This window comes from Anomaloglossus baeobatrachus, chromosome 2 (assembly GCF_048569485.1).
Source record: "Anomaloglossus baeobatrachus isolate aAnoBae1 chromosome 2, aAnoBae1.hap1, whole genome shotgun sequence".
Taxonomy (NCBI): Eukaryota; Metazoa; Chordata; class Amphibia; order Anura; family Aromobatidae; genus Anomaloglossus; species Anomaloglossus baeobatrachus.
The window spans coordinates 764,966,511-764,989,891 of NC_134354.1; the positions used below are offsets into that span (position 1 = coordinate 764,966,511).

At 47.1% G+C, this 23,381-nt stretch overlaps 1 protein-coding gene across 1 annotated transcript in view; it reads right to left on the minus strand.

The window, feature by feature from the left end:
* Positions 1-23,381, minus strand: part of GAB2 (GRB2 associated binding protein 2) — a 206,664-nt gene that overhangs the window by 40,597 nt on the left and 142,686 nt on the right. The gene's annotated exons all lie outside the window — the stretch shown is intronic.

Consider the following 23,381-nt stretch of genomic DNA (forward strand, 5'->3'; position numbering starts at 1 on the left):
CACAAACTTTATTCACCAAGCACATTATTCTACCGACACCCACCAGGGCCACGGAGCCGGGCCCAGCCACCACTGACTACCACCGGACTAGTCCAGCCAGGCACCGGGTGTCCCATTGCCCTGGGGTGGGCAAGTCACAATTGTAACATCTACTATAGCTGTGCCACTGTTTCCTGGATAGACATCCCATCCTGATAATTTCTAAATTGCTGCTCGGCACGTGACCAAAAACCACGGTGCTGTGTGGCCATGGTTAAAATACTCCGCTGTCCAAATGTGAACACATCCTTATAGAAATGAAAGCTGTCAGTGTAACGAGCCTTGTAACTTTGAGAGCCTCTGAATGCCCCATTTGAGCTCAGAGTGAACCTTATTCCCCCAAAGACATCAGCGAAGCCAGTAAATCTGTAGTATATCTACAGTGCAGGTTTTTAGCCTTTGAATGCTCTATTTGGGGACACAATAAGCACTATTCACCTCATTGCAATCAGTGAAGCCAGTAAATATGTGCGAGTTTTACTACAGTGCAGGTTTTTAGACTTTGAATGCTCTATTTGGGGACACAGCAAGCCCTGTTCCCCTCATTGCAATCAGTGAAACCAGTAAATCTGTACAAGTTCCATTACATTGCAGATTTTTAGACTTTGCAATGAGGGGAACAGAGTTTGCTGTATCTCCAAATAGAACATTCAGAGGCTAAAAACCTGCAGTGTTGTGGAACTCCATACAAATTTACTGGCTTCACTGATTACAATGAGGGGAACGGCTTGCTGTGTCCCCCAATTAGAGCATTCAGAGGCTAAAAATCTGCAATGTAATGGAACTTGTACAGATTTACTGGTTTCACTGATTGCAATGAGGGGAACAGGGCTTGCTGTGTCCCCAAATAGAGCATTCCATCAGTGAAACCAGTAAATCTGTACAAGTTCCATTACATTGCAGATTTTTAGCCTCTGAATGCTCTAATTGGGGGACACAGCAAGCCGTTCCCCTCATTGTAATCAGTGAAGCCAGTAAATTTGTATGGAGTTCCACAACATTGCAGGTTTTTAGCCTCTGAATGTTCTATTTGGAGATACAGCAAACTCTGTTCCCCTCATTGCAATTGTGGCACCCCTGACCCGGTCAGGCACCACTGAGTACTGCACCCACGCTGGGACAGTACTTCCAGGTAATCCTAAAGGCCAGAATGAGGTGTGTACGCATAGACACATAGCAACTAGGGTCTCCCACACCTTTAGAGGGGACCCTTGGGTAGTCTCCAGAGAGGGCTAGCCTTCAATTCTTTTCAAGGGGTGTAGTGGAGGGGCTGGGAGCTAAAGTGCAGAGGCTGTCAGGAAAGGAAGGAGAGCCAGTCTGGTAGTGGAGCGCGGTGGTCGCGAGGCGGATCCGCGCGCTCACACTAGTCAGACCATGCGTGGTGTAGTGACAGTTGGCGGGGGAGAACGGTCACCGAGGAGTCAGAAGAAGAGGTGCTCCTGATGACTAGGCACGTACGGGGTACAGGTCCCTAGAGTAGACTCAAGTTTAACTATCTGCTAAACCTGCCGGTGAGGAGAACTACTAGTACCTCACCAACTACATAGAGTCCGAGCCTCAGCAGCAACACAGGGACCCATAAGGAGCCAGAGCCAGAAGTCATCTCACCTTGTCCACGCTGCCGGCAAACGGGCCAAAAGGGAAGAAAAGGCAGTAGCGACTCCCTGGATAGACCCCCATGGTACTTCAAGTCAGGGGGTTATCCGAACACAGAAGTGCTAGGAAGGCGAGCTACCTGTTACCCTCAGACTGGCCTGAAGGAGCCCCTGGTCCTACCTGGCTCATCACAGCAACGCCCGGGTCAGTTCACAGAAACATCTATGTGAGTATAAACCAGTTAAATGACTTTTGGACTCTGCCTGAATTATTCTGAGGCCCACTACCTTACACACCCGAGGCCCTGGGGCCAGCCTCACTCACGGGAGGCCACACCATCCGACTGCAGACCCCATCAGCCCCGGACACTCGTTAAATTTGCAGTGGCGGTCACCCATATCCCTGACCGCAAGCCGTGAGTGGCGTCACGATAATAAAAACTAACATACCTGTTGCCATATATACAGAAGAAGGTCCTGTGGCGTCCTTGAAGCTGGAGCGGCATCTCTTGGGGCGACACACAATCAGTGAAGCCAGTAAATCTGTACAAGTTCCACTATATTGCAAGTTTTCAGCCTTTGAATGCTCTATTTGGGGACATGGCAAGCCCTTTTCCCTCAATGCAATCAGTGAAGCCAGTAAATCTGTATACATTCCACTGCCACTACACTGCAGGTTTTCAGCATAAGAATGCTTTATTTGGGGACATGGCAAGCCTTATTCCCCCACTGCAATCAGTGAAGCCAGTAAATCTGTATGAGTTCCACTGCCACTACACTGTCTACAGAGACTTCATTAATGGGTTATTCCAGGAGTGCTGACTTCACATCACAGAGACCTACCGGGAAGCAAATATGATTGTGTACTATCAAGCAACTGTGCTATTGCAATAGGACACGTGCATGATAAATGGCGAGCATGCATCCACCCCCGCAGGTATTTCCAGATGTGACATCAGTGGCACCGCTTACCACCTGATATAGAAGTGAGAGGTGCCAGATTAAGCCATTCAGGAGGCAGGGCACAATGTTGGCACCTTCAGAGGCTGAATACCTGCAGTGATGTTGCAGTTGAGCTCATCCAGATTTACTGGCTTCACTGATTTCTATGAGGGGATAAGGCTCAATATGACCTACAATGGAGCATTCTGGGCACTCAAACCACAGACCCGATACTGGCTCTGTATTCTACATGGAAACAATATGGCTTCTATATATTCAATTATGGGCTTAACTAAATCCCAAAAAATCCCCAACACTCAGGTTCCTTTATATGGCCCCTACCGTAATATTCCAAGGATTGTTCTGCAAAGTAGCCCTAATTTGCGGTGTGTTATTGGATTGTAGGACATTACTAGTGCCGGTCAGTCGGCGGAGGAGGCGGCGGGGTGGGGTGGAGGGGCGAGATGACTTCCTGTGCAAAGATTTCCAAAAACATTTCCAACTGTGATACTGGTCTATTTAGACATCTTCCCAGGAAATGGGCTAAATCCTGTCGGCTTGTTGACAAGACCGTGGAACGGGAAACAATACTCCATCGGGGGAAGTCTTTGTTCTCCAGTAAATAGCGAATATTATTTAGTTATGTCCGTCATAAGGGAGTCGCTATGGGGACTTGTCAGCATCTTACAACAGGATCTCCCATAACCCCCAAAATAAATAATGGGGTAAGTTTATCGAAAATGTCTGCACGCCTCCCATCTGTAACCTAACAGAAAGAGGGACAAAGGAGGTGCGACGGCACCTACAAGCGACACCCATTTACTATTACTTTACATCCCAGCAGGAGGAGTTGTCAGAGGCGCGGTGGCAGGGAGGGACATTCAGCAGCCGCCCCGAACAGCGGGACGTAGGCATAAATCCAAGACTGTCCCCCTGTATCTGGGACCTATAGATTTAATTATTTTGTTCACAGTTTTTGCAGCCAGAACATTTTCACCTGAGCACACACAGACCCCCTCCCCTGGACAGTCACACCAGTCAGACAAAAACCCTTGTTTCCTCCCTCCAGGGCCTGATGTCCACACCAGGTGGGGCGGAGCCAGGCGGTTGGCCCCACCCACCGAGGAGTTCACAGGCCTGGAGGCGGGAAAAGTGACAGATTCAGTTTGGAGGTGAAAGTGATTGGACAGAACCTGTTGGTGTCTGGGTCGGAGCCCAGGCACTGTCAGCAAGGTTGGCAGACGGTGGTGGCTGTCTGCCGGAGTTAGTGGATCTCTGCGGAACCGTAGGACCGGGGTTGGGCGGTGACCGAACCGGGGAGCGGATTGAAGCTAAGCACAAAGGCAGGGCCATTGGACCCCGACTAGGCTTTGAGCCGCCGACAACGGTCAAATCCGAAAGTGACCGGTACCTCAGGGGTTTCCTAACACCCAAGACCCGACAGAAGGCAACAGTCCACACCGTGAAAATACACAGCCACCGCCACAGGCAAGAGATCCAAGGGCCAGCGCCTGCAGGCAACACGGGCTCCTCCGGTACCCATACACCGGGGAGCGGACTACCATTGGGAAGCCATCGGAGTCAACACACACATACACAGGTGCAGGGAAAGACAGCCACCATCAACCTGTCCGGGGAGAGCAAAGACACAGCAGCCGGCTGCGGGACCCGTCCATCCAGCCGTTTGGTTTACCAGAGACTCTGTGCATCTGTGTCTCAGTGAGTACCACAGTGCCATCCGGCACCGCGCCGCGCTGCCTCCACAACCCTGCACCCCAGCTACCCTGCCTCCCCGTATCACCACCGGCCCCCGGGATCACCGACCCCTACCCACGGAGGGGACAACATCCTTGCTGCTCCCTACCATCGCTCCCGGGATCCCAGTCACCAGCAGCGGTGGTGCCCATTATCACCATGACCCGTGGGTGGCGTCATCTCCCAAAACAAACCACCCCCTTTTCACTCGTGGGTGAGGAGCACTGCTCAAGTCCCCGGGTCCGGCCCACCGCTCGAGCCACCGAGCAGCAGCAGCAGCAGCCGCGGACCCGAGCGTAGCGAGCACGGCCCCTCCACCCGCGACACTTCACTATACGAAGTCATGAGGTTTTGCGACAGTAAGGCCGTGTTCACACATTGCATAAATACTGATCTTCTGCAGATGTCCACAGCAAACTACACAATCTTCTGTGGTCACTGCGGTTTTTTCATGTGTTTTCCCTCTTATTTGATGCCTTTCTGGTGCAGATCTAAAGCAGCGATGTTAATGTTTTTAGTTTTTATAGTACAAATAAAAAAAAAAAACAACTTTGATTCTGCACTTAAAGGGGACCTGACACCAGATTTGGCGACTATAAGCTGCGGCCACCCCCAGTGGGCTCTTATATACAGTACTAGAAGGTGGCCGGATTCTAACGTATCGGGTAGTCTAGAATGAGTATGTAGGTTAGCAGAGTGAATAATAAGGTAATGAATGGACTGGAGGGGTTCGGTATAATTTATTATTCTTATAATTGTATATTGGTTTTAAAATGACAAACAACAGAAGGAACAGTTTTAATAGAGGAGTCTATTGTTTAATGATGTCCATGGCTTGTAATGAAAGAAGGCCATGAGCAGTGCAAAGTTAGGTAAAAATATGCTGATCCATCGTGGTGCAGCCACCATCCTGACATGTGACCCCATCGTGGTGCAGCCACCATCCTGACATGTGCCCCCATCGTGGTGCAGCCATCATCCTGACATGTGACCCCATCGTGGTGCAGCCACCATCCTGACATGTGCCCCCATCGTGGTGCAGCCACCATCCTGACATGTGACCCCATCGTGGTGCAGCCACCATCCTGACATGTGCCCCCATCGTGGTGCAGCCACCATCCTGACATGTGCCACCATCGTCGTGCAGCCACCATCCTGACATGTGACCCCATCGTGGTGCAGCCACCCTCCTGACATGTGACCCCATCGTGGTGCAGCCACCATCCTGACATGTGACCCCATCGTGGTGCAGCCACCATCCTGACATGTGCCCCCATACTGCGGGGTAATGTGTGCGGGGGGTGGCGTGCGGGGGGGGGGGTGTCAAGTAAAATGGTTGGGTTGACATTGCGTGTACTGGCGCCCATCAGAACCCAGCATAGCAACCAGAGGCCTACAAAAAGGCCCCAGTTGCTGCCATCTTGGTTCTCGGTATCTCTGCATCCAAAAAGGTTCATATTATGAATATGTAAAATCAATTTAACCTAGGAGGATACATTTTGTACAGCCCTTCCACGCATTGACTTCATTAAAAAAAAAAAAAAAATACATGGCACAAAAAAAAAAAAAACGCACCAAAAACACACGTGACTGTCGGCGGAAACATGAAGTTAAAAGCTCTTGGATGAAGGGGAGGAAATCTGTATCCCCTCCCCCCCACAAAAGAAAAAAAGAAAGAATAAAGATGAAAGAAATGCCGCATGTTTCATCCTGAAGGGGTCAATTGTACAAATATGAGGAACATGTAATATATGGATAATTCTGCAAGTTTTTGTTTTGCTTGGATTTTGGAGGTTCACCATTATCTGTAGGGAGGATTACATATCTGTGGCCCCTTACAAAGCACAGCTGAGCCCGCTCTAACTGCTTAGATACAGCAGTCTATCGACAGTGGCATCTAAGGGGGTTATGTATCCAGGATCTGAGTTACCTTAGTACATAGTTTACGCATTAATGATGAACGAGCACTGCCATGCTCTGGTGCTCACTACCCGTAATGAGCATTTGGATGTTCCACTCGAGCAACTGAGTATAATGAAAGTCAACTCGGAACTCTTTTCTGGAAGATCTTATGGAAAAAAAGCTTGGAGTTCCCCATTGACTTCCATTATACTCAGTCAGTAGACAACTCGAGCCCGTCTGAGAATCTAACTGCTCGTTATGAGTACCGAGCATGGTAGTGCTCACTTATCACTATTTACAAATACCAAGCACCCGACATGGTAGTGCCCGCTCATCACTAGTTACGAGAACCGAGCACTCGAGCATGGTAGTGCCCGCTCATCACTAGTTACGAGTACAGAGCACCCGAGCATGGTAGTGCCCGCTCATCACTAGTTACTAGTACCGAGCACCCGAGCATGGTAGTGCCCGCTCATCACTAGTTACCAGTACCGAGCACCCGAGCATGGTAGTGCTCGCTCATCACTAGTTACCAGTACAGAGCAGCCGAGCATGGTAGTGCCCGCTCATCACTAGTTACCAGTACAGAGCAGCCGAGCATGGTAGTGCTCGCTCATCACTAGTTACGAGTACAGAGCAGCCGAGCATGGTAGTGCTCGCTCATCACTAGTTACGAGTACCGAGCACCCGAGCATGGTAGTGCTCGCTCATCACTAGTTACCAGTACAGAGCAGCCGAGCATGGTAGTGCTCGCTCATCACTAGTTACGAGTACAGAGCAGCCGAGCATGGTAGTGCCCGCTCATCACTAGTTACGAGTACTGAGCACCCGAGCATGGTAGTGCCCGCTCATCACTAGTTACCAGTACCGAGCACCTGAGCATGGTAGTGCTCGCTCATCACTAGTTACCAGTACCGAGCACCCGAGCATGGTAGTGCTCGCTCATCACTAGTTACGAGTACCGAGCACCCGAGCATGGTAGTGCTCGCTCATCACTAGTTACCAGTACCGAGCACCCGAGCATGGTAGTGCTCACTCATCACTAGTTACCAGTACCGAGCACCCGAGCATGGTAGTGCTCGCTCATCACTAGTTACCAGTACCGAGCACCCGAGCATGGTAGTGCTCACTCATCACTAGTTACTAGTACTGACCACCTGAGCATGGTAGTGCCAGCTCATCACTAGTTACTAGTACTGAGCACCTGAGCATGGTAGTGCCCGCTCATCACTAGTTACGAGTACCGAGCACCCGAGCATGGTAGTGCCCGCTCATCACTAGTTACCAGTACTGAGCACCTGAGCATGGTAGTGTTCGCTCATCACTAGTTACCAGTACCGAGCACCCGAGCATGGTAGTGCCCGCTCATCACTAGTTACCAGTACCGAGCACCCGAGCATGGTAGTGCTCACTCATCACTAGTTACTAGTACTGACCACCTGAGCATGGTAGTGCCAGCTCATCACTAGTTACTAGTACTGAGCACCTGAGCATGGTAGTGCCCGCTCATCACTAGTTACGAGTACCGAGCACCCGAGCATGGTAGTGCCCGCTCATCACTAGTTACAAGTACTGAGCACCTGAACATGGTAGTGTTCGCTCATCACTAGTTACGAGTACTGAGCACCCGAGCATGGTAGTGCCCACTCATCACTAGTTACCAGTACTGAGCACCCGAGCAAGGTAGTGCCCGCTCATCACTAGTTACGAGTACTGAGCACCCGAGCATGGTAGTGCCCGCTCATCACTAGTTACGAGTACTGAGCACCTGAGCATGGTAGTGCCCACTCATCACTAGTTACGAGTACTGAGCACTCGAGCATGGTAGTGCCCGCTCATCACTAGTTACTAGTACCGAGCACCCGAGCATGGTAGTGCCCGCTCATCACTAGTTACGAGTACTGAGCACCTGAGCATGGTAGTGCCCGCTCATCACTAGTTACGAGTACAGAGCACCTGAGCATGGTAGCGCTCGCTCATCATTAGTTACGAGTACCGAGCACCCGAGCATGGTAGTGCCCGCTCATCACTAGTAGTTACCAGTACTGAGCACCCGAGCATGGTAGTGCCTGCTCATCACTAGTTACTAGTACTGAGCACCTGAGCATGGTAGTGCCCGCTCATCACTAGTTACCAGTACCGAGCACCCGAGCATGGTAGTGCTCGCTCATCACTAGTTACCAGTACCGAGCACCCGAGCATGGTAGTGCTCACTCATCACTAGTTACTAGTACTGACCACCTGAGCATGGTAGTGCCAGCTCATCACTAGTTACTAGTACTGAGCACCTGAGCATGGTAGTGCCCGCTCATCACTAGTTACGAGTACCGAGCACCCGAGCATGGTAGTGCCCGCTCATCACTAGTTACCAGTACTGAGCACCTGAGCATGGTAGTGTTCGCTCATCACTAGTTACCAGTACCGAGCACCCGAGCATGGTAGTGCTCGCTCATCACTAGTTACCAGTACCGAGCACCCGAGCATGGTAGTGCCCGCTCATCACTAGTTACCAGTACCGAGCACCCGAGCATGGTAGTGCTCACTCATCACTAGTTACTAGTACTGACCACCTGAGCATGGTAGTGCCAGCTCATCACTAGTTACTAGTACTGAGCACCTGAGCATGGTAGTGCCCGCTCATCACTAGTTACGAGTACCGAGCACCCGAGCATGGTAGTGCCCGCTCATCACTAGTTACAAGTACTGAGCACCTGAACATGGTAGTGTTCGCTCATCACTAGTTACGAGTACTGAGCACCCGAGCATGGTAGTGCCCACTCATCACTAGTTACCAGTACTGAGCACCCGAGCATGGTAGTGCCCGCTCATCACTAGTTACGAGTACTGAGCACCCGAGCATGGTAGTGCCCGCTCATCACTAGTTACGAGTACTGAGCACCTGAGCATGGTAGTGCCCACTCATCACTAGTTACGAGTACTGAGCACTCGAGCATGGTAGTGCCCGCTCATCACTAGTTACTAGTACCGAGCACCCGAGCATGGTAGTGCCCGCTCATCACTAGTTACGAGTACTGAGCACCTGAGCATGGTAGTGCCCGCTCATCACTAGTTACGAGTACAGAGCACCTGAGCATGGTAGCGCTCGCTCATCATTAGTTACGAGTACCGAGCACCCGAGCATGGTAGTGCCCGCTCATCACTAGTAGTTACCAGTACTGAGCACCCGAGCATGGTAGTGCCTGCTCATCACTAGTTACTAGTACTGAGCACCTGAGCATGGTAGTGCCCGCTCATCACTAGTTACGAGTACCGAGCACCCGAGCATGGTAGTGCTCGCTCATCACTAGTTACCAGTACCGAGCACCCGAGCATGGTAGTGCCTGCTCATCACTAGTTACGAGTACTGAGCAAGTGAGCATGGTAGTGCCCACTCATCACTAGTTACAAGTACCGAGCACCCGAGCATGGTAGTGCCCGCTCATCACTAGTTATGAGTACCAAGCACCTGAGCATGATAGTGCCCGCTCATCACTAGTTACGAGTACTGAGCACCTGAGAATGGTAGTGCCCACTCATCACTAGTTACAAGTACCGAGCACCCGAGCATGGTAGTGCCCGCTCATCACTAGTTATGAGTACCAAGCACCTGAGCATGGTAGTGCCCGCTCATCACTAGTTACGAGTACTGAGCACCCGAGCATGGTAGTGCCCACTCATCACTAGTTACGAGTACAGAGCACCTGAGCATGGTAGTGCCCACTCATCACTAGTTACGAGTACAGAGCACCCGAGCATGGTAGTGCCCGCTCATCACTAGTTACGAGTACTGAGCACCTGAGCATGGTAGTGCCCACTCATCACTAGTTACGAGTACTTAGCACTCGAGCATGGTAGTGCCCGCTCATCACTAGTTACTAGTACCGAGCACCCGAGCATGGTAGTGCCCGCTCATCACTAGTTACGAGTACTGAGCACCTGAGCATGGTAGTGCCCACTCATCACTAGTTACGAGTACAGAGCACCCGAGCATGGTAGTGCCTGCTCATCACTAGTTACTAGTACTGAGCACCTGAGCATGGTAGTGCCCGCTCATCACTAGTTACGAGTACCGAGCACCCGAGCATGGTAGTGCTCGCTCATCACTAGTTACCAGTACCGAGCACCCGAGCATGGTAGTGCCTGCTCATCACTAGTTACGAGTACTGAGCAAGTGAGCATGGTAGTGCCCACTCATCACTAGTTACAAGTACCGAGCACCCGAGCATGGTAGTGCCCGCTCATCACTAGTTATGAGTACCAAGCACCTGAGCATGGTAGTGCCCGCTCATCACTAGTTACGAGTACTGAGCACCTGAGAATGGTAGTGCCCACTCATCACTAGTTACAAGTACCGAGCACCCGAGCATGGTAGTGCCCGCTCATCACTAGTTATGAGTACCAAGCACCTGAGCATGGTAGTGCCCGCTCATCACTAGTTACGAGTACTGAGCACCTGAGAATGGTAGTGCCCACTCATCACTAGTTACAAGTACCGAGCACCCGAGCATGGTAGTGCCCGCTCATCACTAGTTATGAGTACCAAGCACCTGAGCATGGTAGTGCCCGCTCATCACTAGTTACGAGTACTGAGCACCCGAGCATGGTAGTGCCCGCTCATCACTAGTTACGAGTACTGAGCACCTGAGAATGGTAGTGCCCACTCATCACTAGTTACAAGTACCGAGCACCCGAGCATGGTAGTGCCCGCTCATCACTAGTTATGAGTACCAAGCACCTGAGCATGGTAGTGCCCGCTCATCACTAGTTACGAGTACTGAGCACCCGAGCATGGTAGTGCCCGCTCATCACTAGTTACGAGTACAGAGCACCTGAGCATGGTAGCGCTCGCTCATCATTAGTTACGAGTACCGAGCACCCGAGCATGGTAGTGCCCGCTCATCACTAGTAGTTACCAGTACTGAGCACCCGAGCATGGTAGTGCCCGCTCATCACTAGTTACCAGTACTGAGCACCCGAGCATGGTAGTGCCCGCTCATCACTAGTTACGAGTACTGAGCACCCGAGCATGGTAGTGCCCGCTCATCACTAGTTACCAGTACCAAGCACCCGAGCATGGTAGTGCCCGCTCATCACTAGTTACGAGTACAGAGCACCTGAGCATGGTAGCGCTCGCTCATCATTAGTTACGAGTACCGAGCACCCGAGCATGGTAGTGCCCGCTCATCACTAGTAGTTACCAGTACTGAGCACCCGAGCATGGTAGTGCCCGCTCATCACTAGTTACCAGTACTGAGCACCCGAGCATGGTAGTGCCCGCTCATCACTAGTTACCAGTACCGAGCACCCAAGCATGGTAGTGCCCGCTCATCACTAGTTACCAGTACAGAGCACCTGAGCATGGTAGTGCCCGCTCATCACTAGTTACAAGTACAGAGCACCCGAGCATGGCAGTGTCCACTCATCTCTAATCCGCATCATAAACTATGCTGCATGTAAGGGGCCTAATACTGGATATGTACATGTTGTCTATAGATGTAGGATGGACCCTCTGAATCATCGCCTCTTGTGGGTCCAAGGACACCAGTGGGAGAGATAGTAACACATACAACAGCTATACTGTAGTAAGGCACAGAACGGAAACATTGGCCACTGTATAGCCATAGGCTCACATAACATCCAGACACGAGGCTCGCGTGACCCTATAGCCCGGGCCAAACATTTTGATTGACACGTTTGAACATCAAGCCTTGTCCTGAAGGTCAACGCCCCAACCTAGCGACGACATTGATGTCTATTTGTATAGACGTCTGCGGAGATGGAGTCACGGGAGACGTTCTTCCCATCTTGGGGTCTCCAGCAGTCATTCTCAGGGAGGTGGGCGCTCGCAGCTCATATGCTTGGAGTCCCACACTCCATACCCTGATGTAACAGCACAGTGTGTGGGCCTTCACTGGCCGCTCTCAGCTGGGAAGTCTAGTTCATATGTTTTTTGGCAGATTATCTTGTGCATTTCTGTAGCCCACCCCACAGACGTTGCCTTAAAGGAACATACAGCATTGGGGGCTTCCCTGCTAGGAGTAATTGGAAGCAGAAGCTCAGCCATGCCATGTCTAGGTCACCCATGTCCATTATGTCTTGGACTGCGGCTCCTCTGCATTAATATGTAATATGTATGTGAATGCGGGTGGTGCTGGTTTTGGAAGAAAGCAGTTATGTTTTTAATTCTGGATTCTCCACTTAAGTAAAGAACATATAGATCTTAGAAGTAGACCATGGAGAGAATCAAGGGTTACGCAAACTAATCTGACTGGAGGCCCCGGTTCTTCATGGTTCAAAGAGCATAGTAGTGTCAGTCTGCAGCCGGAAAGGGAGCCCTATTTATGTGTTTGCTATGACCCACAATGTACTCCTCTATTTCCGATAATTTCATTTACTGGGTGCACAATTGCATGTCAGGGTCTAGAGCATCTCAGTGGGTGAAGTTGGTGTGCACCATGTACAGGCGGTGCCGTGATTCCACAAATCAAGTGTCCTTGTGTCCGTCACGGAGCAGGAAGCGCCCCGAGCCCGGCTTATGGCAAAGTTCTGCAGTCTATGTGCCAAGAGACAACAGAGAAATAATGAGGCTGCAGATTATCGGAGGGGATTGTGAAGGACGGCATTATGGGCGAAGAGGTGGATGCATGAGATAGGGCTGCGCTAATGAGCATGGGGAATTGGGGGGAGAGGGAAATAGAGCTGGGGAGGGGGTCTTCACAGTCACAGCCCAATGAGTCTGAAGATTTTGATATTTTGTTCCCAGGATGTTTTGTTGTACTGCGATGGATAACATAATTATTGAACAATGCTATATGAAAGCATCTAAAGTAAAAAGCTTAGATACACCGCAATACACTGTGTGCAGAATTATTAGGCAAATGAGTATTTTGCTCACATGATAATTGTTATACATGTCGTCCTACTCCAAGCTGTATAGACTCAGAGCCAACTACCAATTAAGTAAATCAGGTGATGTGCATCTCTGTAATGAGGAGGGGTGCGGTGTAATGACATCAACACCCTATATAAGGGGGGCTTAATTATTAGGCAACTTCCTTTCCTTTGGCAAAATGGGTCAGAAGAGAGATTTGACGGGCTCTGAAGAGTCCAAAATTGTGAGATGTCTTGCAGAGGGATGCAGCAGTCTTGAAATTGCCAAACTTTTGAAGCGTGATCACCGAACAATCAAGCGTTTCATGGCAAATAGCCAACAGGGTTGCAAGAAGCGTGTTGGGCAAAAAAGGCGCAAAATAACTGCCCATGAATTGAGGAAAATCAAGCGTGAAGCTGCCAAGATGCCATTTTCCACCAGTTTGGCCATATTTCAGAGCTGCAACGTTACTGGAGTATCAAAAAGCACAAGGTGTGCCATACTCAGGGACATGGCCAAGGTAAGGAAGGCTGAAAACCACCACCTCTGAACAAGAAACATAAGGTAAAACGTCAAGACTGGGCCAAGAAATATCTTAAGACTGATTTTTCAAAGGTTTTATGGACAGATGAAATGAGAGTGACTCTTGATGGGCAGATGGATGGGCCAGATGGATGGGCCAGAGGCTGGATCAGTAAAGGGCAGAGAGCTCCACTCCGACTCAGACGCCAGCAAGGTGGAGGTGGGGACTGGTATGGGCTGGTATCATCAAAGATCAACTTGTGGGACCTTTTCGGGTTGAGGATGGAGTGAAGCTCAATTCCCAGACCTACTGCCAGTTTCTGGAAGACAACTTCTTCAAGCAGTGGTACAGGAAGAAGTCGGTATCGTTCAAGAAAAACATGATTTTCATGCAGGACAATGCTCCATCACATGCATCCAACTACTCCACAGCGTGGCTGGCCAGTAAAGGTCTAAAAGATGAACAAATAATGACATGGCCCCTTGTTCACCTGATCTGAACCCCATAGAGAACCTGTGGTCCCTCATAAAATGTGAGATCTACAGGGAGGGAAAACAGTCCACCTCTCGGAGCAGTGTCTGGAGGCTGCGGTGGCTGCTGCACGCAATGTTGATCGTAAACAGATCAAGCAATGACAGAATCTATGGATGGTCGGCTGCTGAGTGTCATCATAAGAAAGGGGGCTATATTGGTCACTCATTTTTTGGGTTTTGTTTTTGCATGTCAGAAATTTTTTATTTCTAAATTTTGTGCAGTTATATTGGTTTACCTGGTGACAATAAACAAGTGAGATGGGAATATATTTATTTTTTATTAAGTTGCCTAATAATTCTGCACAGTAATAGTTACCTGCACAGACAGATACCTCCTAAGATAGCCAAATCTAAAAAAAAAACACTCCAACTTCCAAAAATATTAAGCTTTGATATTTATGAGTCTTCTGGGTTTATTGAGAACATAGTTGTTGATCAAAAATAAAAAAATCCTCTAAAATAAAACTTGCCTAATAATTCTGCACACGGTGTAGATAGCATGGCACATGTTGGTTTAGATACACCATCTCAGCAGACAGGATCACACATGATAGAATTAGATACACAGATCAACAGACTACATTAAGTATTATACCCAATAGTTTCTGCTGAGCTTTGCATCTAGCAATAAAGTATCACAAATGAGATGCCATGTTACAATGTATCAGTAGAGGTACGATGTATCAATGAAGAGTATTGTGCTCACAGAGAAGCTCTACAGTGGATACCATGTGTAGTGGTGAGAAGGTTTAGGTTTTATGGGTTTTCAGCCACCACTTTTAAACTTTCTCTGCCTTTTAATCCTTTACTATCTGGAAGGCGTCTGCTCACTGTCAATAAATGGCGACAAAGCGAAACCCAAAGCTGTAGAACGTTTCCTTATATTAAAATTCAACTTTATTAAACTGGAAAACCCCCTAAACAAAGCGCTGGTGACCCCTGGCTTCTTCCTGGGAGGTTTGTACCACGATTCTGTCTCTATTTACAGTATCTGCTCCAGACTGACCAGTAAAGATGAAGCCTCCGATCTCCCAAATGTCTGGATTAATAATAACCTTTAAATATTTACACTGGACATCGAGAAAGGAAAGACAGAAGAAGCTGGAATGGGATCGAGGCCGGGCACGGAGACATCGCACAGATAAGTCCGCTCACTCATCCTCTGCTTTATAAGTGGACACACCCGGAGCACCGCACGGCGAAGAGCGTAGGAAGGGGTCAGAATCCGCTCATACCCGGTAAGAGGTCACAACACAAACTTCAACCTTCGCTACGGCAAGGGGAATGTTCCTAAAACGTTGTTTGGGTTCAGATTATAGGTGTGTTTCCATTCACTGACAGCAAGATGCGATAAGGAACCGAAAAGTAAAATATTACAAGGGAGCAGAAGATTTCACTACAAAATAATTAGTAATAATGGTACCTCAACAAAACAACAAAAAAAACCAAAACAAACATAATTTGCAGGTAAGATATAGAATAAATCTTCACAAAAGAAGTAAAGCACCGCCTTAATATCCTCTATTATACTCCAGAGCTGAACGCACTATTCTGCTTGTGTAATCACTGTGTACATACATTACATTACTTCTCCTGTACAGATCCTGAGTTACATCCTGTATTATACTCCAGAGCTGCACTCACTATTCTGCTGGTACAGTCACTGCGAACATACATTACTTATTCTATACTGATCCTGAGTTACATCCTGTATTATATTCCAGAGCTGCACTCACTATTCTGCTGGTACAGTCACTGTGTACAGACATTACATTACTGATCCTGTACTGATCCTGAGTTACATCTTGTATTACACTCCAGAGCTGTACTCACTATTCTGCTGGTACAGTCACCGTGTACAGACATTACATTACTGATCCTGTACTGATCCTGAGTTACATCTTGTATTATACTCCAGAGCTGCACTCACTATTCTGCTGGTACAGTCACTGTGTACAGACATTACATTACTGATCCTGTACTGATCCTGAGTTACATCTTGTATTATACTCCAGTCCAGAGCTGCACTCACTATTCTGCTGGTACAGTCACTGCGAACATACATTACTTATTCTATACTGATCCTGAGTTACATCCTGTATTATATTCCAGAGCTGCACTCACTATTCTGCTGGTACAGTCACTGTGTACAGACATTACATTACTGATCCTGTACTGATCCTGAGTTACATCCTGTATTATACTCCAGAGCTGTACTCACTATTCTGCTGGTACAGTCACTGGGTACAGACATTACTGATCCTGTATTACACTCCAGAGCTGCACTCACTATTCTGCTGGTGCAGTCACTGTGAACATACATTACATTACTTATTCTATACTGATCCTGAGTTACATCCTGTATTATACTCCAGAGCTGCACTCACTATTCTGCTGGTGCAGTCACTGTGTACATACATTACATTACTGATCCTGAGTTACATCCTGTATTATACTCCAGAGCTGCACTCACTATTCTGCTGGTGCAGTCACTGTGAACATACATTACATTACTTATTCTATACTGATCCTGAGTTACATTCTGTATCATACTCCATAGCTGCACTCACTATTCTGCTGGTGCAGTCACTGTGTACATACATTACATTACTGATCCTAAATTACATCCTGTATTATACTCCAGAGCTGCACTCACTATTCTGCTGGTGCAGTCACTGTGTACATACATTACATTACTGATCCTAAATTACATCCTGTATTATACTCCAGAGCTGCACAGTGTTAGTAAAATGCCATCCACTTATAAGGTTCATGTAACAAAAAAAGGAGTTAAAAAGCATAAAGACTGAGCAGAATACAATGTTTGTAAATATTCATGCTTACATCTAGTGCAAGATGCAACAAGCATCTACATTACTACTGGTGACACAGATGGGCTACAAGTCATATATTCATGTGTCCTGTGCAGGGTTCATCAAGGGCAATTTAATGATGCACTAAGTAAAGCGCTCGGGACATGCACAGCAAGTACAACAATTTCACATATCACTGCAACCCGGCAAATACAGACGCGGGACTGTGCTCTCCGAGAAATGATTAATTCATTGCAACAGAAGACTGTGCATGCCAGCGAGAGCTCTACAGATAATCCCTCTAATGAACAGGGAATATTTTTTCTACTTTACTTTTTATTTGATTATTTTTTTTATTGTTAGAATTTCTCAACAAAATACAATATATATATATATATATATATATATATATATATATATATATATATATATATATATATATATATATATATATATATATATATATATATATATATATATATATATCTGTCTATCCTGGGATCAAAGGAAATCACCAGACTTATTTTCAGATGGGGTAATCTGAGGGTCAATCAATTACCACTAGTGTATTCCTTATTGGATGATCACTTATAACATATTGGCTTGTCTAGATGATAAATTACTGTGTACAACGATAACAGCAAAACTTATGATGTGATTATTAGGGGGCAGGAACCTCATGGGAGGGGTTAAGGAGCACAAACCGACAAATAAAAAGGAACCAGCCTCTTTACAGGTTTTCTTCTCTAATTCCAGCAACCAAACAAGCATCAATCTTTTTTATGGCACCGTTCCATCTCATGTATATTGTAAAAAATCCATTTTTTGGGACACTCTTTACAATTTTTTGAAATCTGTTGATACATTGCCTGCACCCATACGGCAATTTTTGAGGTGGGTCTCACTCTTTGATGTTAAGTAGAGCAGACTTCCCAGCTTTATAAAAAGTTGTTGTTTTTTTTTTTTTATTAGTTGGAAATCCCCCTTTAAACCCCAGTTTGTGCCTTATTTTCCTTCCGAAATAAAAAAAGTTTTCCCCTGTGCGCTCTCCCCTTTTCTTAAAGGACCAGCACCACCTGACCCGGAAGTTCCTCCTATTACCTATGCAGGCATTGGGTACTTAAGGCATCTTCCACCATGGGAAGGTGCCTGTTCAACGTGTCCTCGTAGCCGTGTCTATTGTGCTAGTTGTCAGGTCCCCCTTGCTACCCTGCATTCCTTATCTGTTGTGACTTTGCCTCTGCTTCCACCTAGTAGTGCCGGTGTTCCAGCTTGTGTCCACCCATCTACCTCCAGGTCCTACATACACTTTTTACCAGCCTGTAAACACCTGAACCAGCTAGCTCCGGACCGCACCTAACACTGCTACATCCCGCTTCCAGGTCTACGTCCTGTGGCGCCAGCTGCTGAGGAATCTGGATCCCCCGGGGGTGCCTCCGGGCGGACACTTACCAGCATGTGTACCTGCTGCCACCTTTAGTGGTAGTAGTGAAGACTCAGTGGCCGCCCAGGTCTCCTCCTCCGGGTCAGTGAACGGTACCTTGGTCCAGCCTCGTCCGGTAACCTTGGCGTGACAGTGTATAAGTCCGCACAGTGGCACGTACCCCATGGTGACCCGCTGATCGTGCAGTTACGTGCAGTAAAGCTCCATATTCAGTCCTCACAGCTAATGGGAACCACTGACCTGTATATTAATTGCAGCAAGCTGCGAAGCGCCAACTCTGCCGAAAATGATAAAAATCAGGACACTGTTCCTATGCCTTAACGTGAAAGTGACAGACAGCGCCCGGGAGAGTCCATCCTACCGTAGCATTGAGGCGATACAGCAGAAACGGATGGGGGCTTTCTGCTTACCGCGCGGCATCTCAATTATTAAAGAAGCCCATAAACCCATCTGACGATGGCAGCGCGTAACAAGGACTGACACAAGAGAGGTGGGGAAGTTAGGAAAAGTTTTTTGGAGTACATCGAGAAAAAGTAAAAAAAAAATCAAAAGTATGATGACCCCAAATAAATCTGACACTTCTTGTTTAAAGAGACACATAAAGTCGTCTGCTACTCGCAGCATCAGGATACGAATTTATGAGTTGCCTATTTCACCAATCCATGATTCAGGTCATCACACCCTGAATTTGCAGGTGCAATATGGCAATATCCCTATATCATGGTTTTACAATGTGTCTGTAAAAATTAGTTGGCATCTCTGACAGTGGCGTAACAAGAGTCCGAAGCGCCCCCTGATATGGACCAGCCCATTCCCAACCCCCCTGCATGTTGGTCAGATGTATAGGCCCTTGTAGCTTTCCAAATCCTATAAAGATGTATGAGTTGACCTCCTCCCAATTATAATGCCCTCCACCCTGTACTAATGTCCCCTATGTTGGGCCCCCTCCAGGTATACATGTCTGCTATCATGGGCCCATCCTACTATATACGTCCCCCACCCTAGGCACCTTACAGGTATATAAGCCCCCCCATATTGGTATGTTCTATCACCCATCCTGGTATATACTGTACATCCCCCATTTTGGTGTATATTTCCCCTATTTTGGGCCCATCACGGTATATATGTCACCCATCCTGGGATCTTCCAAGTATACAGTGCCTTGCGAAAGTATTCGGCCCCCTTGAATTTTTCAACCTTTTCCCACATTTTCAGGCTTCAAACATAAAGATAAAAATGTTAATGTTCTGGTGAAGAATCAACAACAAGTGGACACAATTGTGAAGTTGAACGAAATTTCTTGCTTATTTTAAACTTTTTTAAAAAATAAAGAACTGAAAATTGGGGCGTGCAATATTATTCATCCCCTGTAAGTTAATACTTTGTAGCGCCCCCTTTTGCTGCGGTTACAGCTGCAGTCGCTTGGGGTATGTGTCTATCGGTTTTGCACATTAAGAGGCTGAAATTCTCGCCCATTCTTCCTTTGTAAACAGCTGGAGCTGAGTGAGGTTGGATGGAGGCGTTTGTGAACAGCAGTTTTCAGCTCTTTCCACAGATTCTCGATTGGGTTCAGGTCTGGACTGTGACTTGGCCATTCTAACACCTGGATACGTTTATTTGTGAACCATTCCATTGTAGATTTTGCTCTATGTTTGGGATCATTGTCTTGTTGGAAGACAAATCTCCGTCCCAATCTCAGGTCTTTTACAGACTCCAACAGGTTTTCTTCAAGAATGGTCCTGTATTTGGCTCCATCCATCTTCCCATCAATTTTAACCATCTTCCCTGTCCCTGCTGAAAAAAAAGCAGGCCCAAACCATGATGCTGCCACCACCATGTTTGACAGTGGGGATGGTGTGTTCAGGGTGATGAGCTGTGTTGCTTTTATGCCAAACATATCGTTTGGCATTGTGCCCAAATAGTTTGATTTTGGTTTCATCTGACCAGAGCACCTTCTTCCACATGTTTGGTGTCTCCAGGTGGCTTGTGGCAAACATCAAACGACACTTTTTATGGATATCTTTGAGAAATGGCTTTCTTCTTGCCACTCTTCCATAAAGGCCAGATTTGTGCAGTGTACGACTGATTGTTGTTCTATGGACAGACTCTCCCACCTCAGCTGTAGATCTCTGCAGTTCATCCAGAGTGATCATGGGCCTCTTGGCTGCATCTCTGATCAGTCTTCTCCTTGTTTGAGATGAAAGTTTGGATGGACGGCCGGGTCTTGGTAGATTTGCAGTGGTATGATGCTCCTTCCATTTCAATATGATCGCTTGCACAGTGCTTCTTGGGATGTTTAAAAGTTGTGAAAGTCTTTTTGTAACCCAATCCGGCTTTAAACTTCTCCACAACAGTATCACGGACCTGCCTGTTGTGTTCCTTGGTCTTCATGATGCTCTCTGCGTTTTACACAGAACCCTGAGACTATCACAGAGCAGGTGCATTTATACGGAGACTTGATTACACACAGGAGATTATATTTATCATCATCAGTCATTTAGGACAACATTGCATCATTCAGAGATCCTCAATGAACTTCTGGAGTGAATTTGCTGCACTGAAAGTAAAAGGGGATGAATAATATTGCACGCCCCAATTTTCAGTTATTTATTTTTTAAAAAAAGTTTAAAATGAGCAATAAATTTCATTCATCTTCACAATTGTGTCCACTTGTTGTTGATTCTTCACCAGAACATTAACATTTCTATCTTTATGTTTGAAGCCTGAAATGTGGTAAAAGGTTGAAAAATTAAAGGGCGCCGAATACTTTCGCAAGACACTGTATATGTAAACAAAAGGGTAACATCTAGTGGTGCTCTGTACTTGTAACAAGCAGTTGGACACTGGGATGGGATTGACTCATATATTGAGTATAATGGGTGCCAATGGAAAACGTGAGTTTTGTCAGGAAGATCTTCCGGAAATATGCTTGAGTTCGAGTCCCTCATTGACTGCCATTATACTCAGTACCTGAGTCGAGCCCATCCAACTGTTCATTACAAGTACAGAGTCCCAGAGCATCGCAGTGCTCGCTCATCACTATTAACAATGTTTTGCACTTTTGACTTTCCGGCTCCATATCTCACCATCCACTACAGCTTTGATCATGAGACGACCTTCATTTTATAGACAATCATTTTGGCTATATCATACATAAGTGTGACTTGCAGCTATTTAGCATATGATTAGTTGTGCAGATTCTTCTCATGTCACTGCATTGTTACTGTTTTGCTCCTGGTGGTGCATAAATCTCTTTCTTCCTGTATACTACAAATCACAACCTGTTCTCACATTCCCTAATAGCTCAGTGTGTTATTAGGCTGATTACCAAGTGAAAGGTCACTGGTTCAAATGAAGGAGCAGCCATGAAGATTTCCCAAGAAAAGAGAATTAGCATCATCCAGCTCATCGATAGCGATCTCTCAGCCAAGAAAATTGCCAAACTGCATCATGTGAGGCCAAGAGAGTTGGAAGAGTATGAAATGAAGTCCGTCCATCCATTCAAAAGCCAAGACGTGATGTCCAGGTATAATATTGGAGTCAGCATGTCGCTCATCACAAGATCTATCAGTTCTGGTGACACCCGGCAGTGGAAGCGGCTCGTGGGCTCCATAATAGTGACATCACAGACGTCCATACAAGCACCAAGCAACGCGCGTTACACAAGTCTGGAATGATGGCCCGAAAAAAGGGGAAGAAGCCTCAACTACAATATCATCATAAGAAGCGTCGGCTTGAGTTTCCGAAAAAGTATGAAAAGTGGAAAGTAGAACATTTGAAACAGGTGATTTGGAGCGATGAGATGAACGTCAATAGACGGCTCTGATTGGGGAAATGAGTCTGGAAGAAAGAAGTGGAAAAGGAGAGAATGGATCGAGAAATTGAAGGAACTGTCAAGTTCAACAACCCGAAGCATGCGTTGAGATTGGCGAAAAAATGATTCAATGACAATGGAGAAGAGGAGCTGGATTGTCCCCACAGTCCCCAGACCTCAACCCAATCCAACACTTGCTTATAGAGTTGAAGAAAAAGCTGTATACATCCCCAAGTGATCCGACCAGTATGCACAGAGATTGTGAGCGTGCAAGAGAGACCTGGGATCAGATTTTCATCTAGACATGCTTGAATCTGATCGAGAGGGATCAGGAAGTGTCAAAATCCAAAATGTAGATTTACAAAATACTAACAAAATAATAGAAATTAAAATATTTAGATTTCTAGTAGCAAAACAGTAACAATTCAGTGACATGACAAGTCGCGACATCGCTATATACTGCTGCTGAATGGGCATCTGTGGACGCATATCCATCTGAAGTAGTCGCTGGGGTAGGCGGGCTCACTATAGCCCCGGGCCAGTTGGCAATCTCTGTGACCGCAATTGCTACGCTCCTGGCTTTGGATGTGACCGGAGCAAAGAATCTGAAACATATCCACAAAGTCACAGATCCCACAACATTGAAAATACACTCCAACATTGAAATCACAATACTGATCTGCAAATTATATATACTGTGTGTGTGTGTATAATTATATATATATACATACATATACAGTACAGGCCAAAAGTTTGGACACACCTTCTCATCTCTAGATCAACTATTAAGAGGAGACTTTGTGCAGCAGCCTTCATGGTAAAATAGCTGCTAGGAAACCACTGCTAAGGACAGGGAACAAGCAGAAGAGACTTGTTTGGGCTAAAGAACACAAGGAATGGACATTAGACCAGTGGAAATCTGTGCTTTGGTATGATGAGTCCAAATTTGAGATCTTTGGAGCCAACCACCGTGTCTTTGTAGAAAAGGTGAACGGATGGACTCTACATGCCTGGTTCCCACCGTGAAGCATGGAGGAGGAGGTGTGATGGTGTGGGGGGGGCTTTACTGGTGACACTGTTGGGGATTTATTAAAAATTGAAGGCATACAGAACCAGCATGGCTACCACAGCATCTTGCAGCGGCGTGCTA